Below are 3518 nucleotides of genomic sequence, written 5' to 3' on the forward strand. Positions count from 1 at the left end.
CTGGATGCAAGGGTAGTTGGGGAAAGGGGCTGTCTGGTGTCCACAGAATGGGTCATCTTATCCACTTGACTGTTAAAATACCCCTCTACTGAGGTCACCCTTTGCTGAGAATTCATGTGGACACAAATATCTTTACCTTTTTTTTTTTTGCTCATTCAGAGAGGTCTATTCACAGATCACTTCCCCAAATTTCTTTGTCACCAATTTTCCAATCATGTTCCTTCCAAGTCTCTGACCATCCAGCCAAACTATTGGCCACAGCCCATAAACTGGTCTATAATCACATATCTGGCTATTTCTCCTTACAAGCAAAATGAACAACCAGGTGCTCGAGGTTCTGCTCACTGTGCGGATATCTTTTCAGCACTGTCCTTCAGGGACCTGCCAGAAAGAGACCACAGTGCTGCAGCTGTCCACTTGTGTGATTTTGTGATTTTATATATAGAGATATATACATGTATGATAGCATCAGTAACTCAGCAGTGTTACCCATAGCATAAGGGTATGACACACAGGCTTTACCTCACACAGAGAATGAAAACAATAATCCACCAACTTCATACTAAGCAATAAACACTAAGATTTTTATTTCCTGAGGATTCCACGCCTTCATTTTCTGTTTTCTTAGCACACGGTAGATTTCAGAACCACCACCCCTGGCCAACTTTTTTTTTGAGTCGGGGTCTTGCTTTGTCACCCAGGCTGGAGTGCAGTGGTGTGATCATGGCTCACTGCAGCCTCAACCTCCCGGGCTCAAGTCATCCTCCCACTTCAGCCTCCTGAGTATCTGGGGCTACAGGCACATGCCACCATGCCTAGATATATATATATATTTTTTTTTTTAGACAGGGACTCCCTATGTTGCCCAGGCTGGTCTCAAGCTCCTGGGCTCAAGTGATCCTCCCACCTTGGTCTCCCAAAGTGCTGGGATACAGGTGTGAGCCACTCACACAACCCAGACAATTTTTTTTTACAGACACTTTTTATAAAACTATTTGTTTCTGAGTTGTGATTATAGAATCCCTTTAGCAAATAAGATTAGTTATCCCCAGAGGATTGTTTGTTGGTTTGGGGCCAAGCATTTCAGATACTGCATATTAACTACCTCTGTTATACAGGTGTGTGTGTGTGTGTGTATATATATGTGTCTGTGTGTATGCACGTGTGTATATATAAATATACACATATATTTTTGTGTGTCTGATAACACCAACTTTGTTCCCTAATCATCATTTCACAGAAGATACAAATGGAATCTAAAAGAATGAAAATAAGCTTTTGTATAAGACCACAAGAAAATTACAGAGAAGAAATGAAACAGATGTGAGCAAAAGATGGGGATCATACATAATGTCTGACCTTATAAACTACATAAACATGGTTACTTCAAGAAGCTACTACTATAATATTACTTATTATTTGTTTATACAATTTTGCTTAAAATTACATTGTACTCTCTACTTATTTAGAGCAAATGATTGTACCAAATAGATAAGACTATTTCCATCAATTAGTATCTACAATTATTCTATTTCACAACTCATAAAGTGTTGCTTAAAAATCTAATTCCTTAGAACACAAGCACAGATCATCACAATAGACCTAGTTAAAGTTCATTCTTCAAATCCTGTTGTTTACATACCTTATTATATACTAACATAAATCCAGTTTAGCAAGGTATTTAATAAGCCCTGACTTTACTTTTTAAAAGCAGAAGTATTCTCTTTTCTCTCTTTACCACATTGTAAATACTGTTTTTTTTGGTTGTTTTTTGTTTGTTTGTTTGTTTTGAGACAGAGTCTCACTCTGTCACTCAGGCTGGAGTGCAATGGCACCATCTCAGCTCACTGCAACCTCCGCCTCCCGGATTCAAGTGATTCTCTTGCCTCAGCCTCCTGAGTAGCTGGGATTACAAGCACGCGCCACCATACCCAGCTAATTTTTGTATTTTTAGTAGAGACATGGTTTCACCATGTTGGCCAGGCTGGTCTTAAACTCCTGACCTCAAGTGATTGGCCCTCCTTGGCCTCCCAAAGTGCTGGAATTACAGGCGTGAGCCACTGCACCTGGCCGTAAGTACTGTTTTTATATCTACAATCTGCTCCTATATTCATAACTGATGGCCTTTTGACTTTTCCTTCTATAGTGGGAAAACAACAATCAAAGAGCAGAAACGGGGCCCTGTCATACATAGTTCCTTCCTTCCTTCCTTCCTTTTTCTTTTTGAGATAGAGTCTGGCTGTATCACCCAGGCTGGAGTGCAGTGGCATGATCTCGGCTCACTGCGAACTCCGCCTCCTGGGTTCAAGCAATTCTCCTGCCTCAGCCTCCCAAGTAGCTGGGATTACAGGTGAGCACCACCAGGCATGGCTAATTTTTGTGTTTTTAGTAGAGATGTGGTTTCGCCATATTGGCTACACTGGTCTTGAACTCCTGGCCTCAAGTAATCCACCCACCTCAGCCTCCCAAAGTACTGGGATTATAGGCATGAGCCACCACGCCCAGCTTCCTGGCATATACAGTTTGTAATCCCCCCCTTGTCACTGTTCTCTTCCCACCTCCCATTATCTTTTCTTAGGACTTTGATTTTCTTGAGGATTATAAGTTTTTAAAAGGTTGAAAGGGACCTTGCAAAATCCCTCAGGACTGCTATTCCTTTTCTATCTCTTCTTAAAAATAATGTTAAAGAATTAATATTACATACATTACAAATATTAGAAAGTACATTTACATAAGATGTGAAAGAGGCACACGATGGTAACAGACACACTAGATTTTGCTAGATTACTTCTAGGAATAATAGTGTCTAAAACAGGTTGCCTTGTTAGAACATGATACTACTGAATCTGAGTGCTTATCTTCCTCATATGTGCCAATTATGTTTTTGTCAAAGAGCAATCCTTTCTGATTTTCACAGACTGCTTTCTGATTATTTGTCTCACAAAGAGACTGGGTAAAAGCATGTGGCTTTATTTTTGCCATTTCTAAAAATAACCCAACAACTATGCTGTGCACTGCTCACCTTAGCACTATTGTATTCATGTGTTCATGTGTATAAAGGACAGTTCGTAGTCAGCACATTCAATGCTTTTCTCCCTCTTTGTTTTAAAGTTCAAAGTTATTGTCTACATGAAAGTTGGGGTATTTCACCACTAGCCTCATTTTATGCTATTCATAAAATCATGAGCAGACTTTTAACCAAGGGCAAAAAAATCTTAAGAAACAGGAACATCCCCCTTCCCCCATACAATATTCCTGACAACCATTTATTAAGGTCTTTCTCTAATCTTTCACTGGAATCACCTCTACTTCCCAAACCATCTCTACCACTGTCAACTAGCATCAGTCGTTAAAGTTCTTTGTTAGGCTGTGATCAAATATCCTCATGAAGGTTTTTTAAGGAATAGCTCTTCTACACATTCTCAAGGCGGGTGCTACAGTGGTGCTAACGACATACTTATCAGCGAAATGAACATGTTCTCTTTAAGTTCCACAGTTAAGTCCACCTATTATAATAG

This window comes from Pongo abelii, chromosome 5, assembly GCF_028885655.2.
Source record: "Pongo abelii isolate AG06213 chromosome 5, NHGRI_mPonAbe1-v2.0_pri, whole genome shotgun sequence".
In the NCBI taxonomy this organism is placed as follows: domain Eukaryota; kingdom Metazoa; phylum Chordata; class Mammalia; order Primates; family Hominidae; genus Pongo; species Pongo abelii.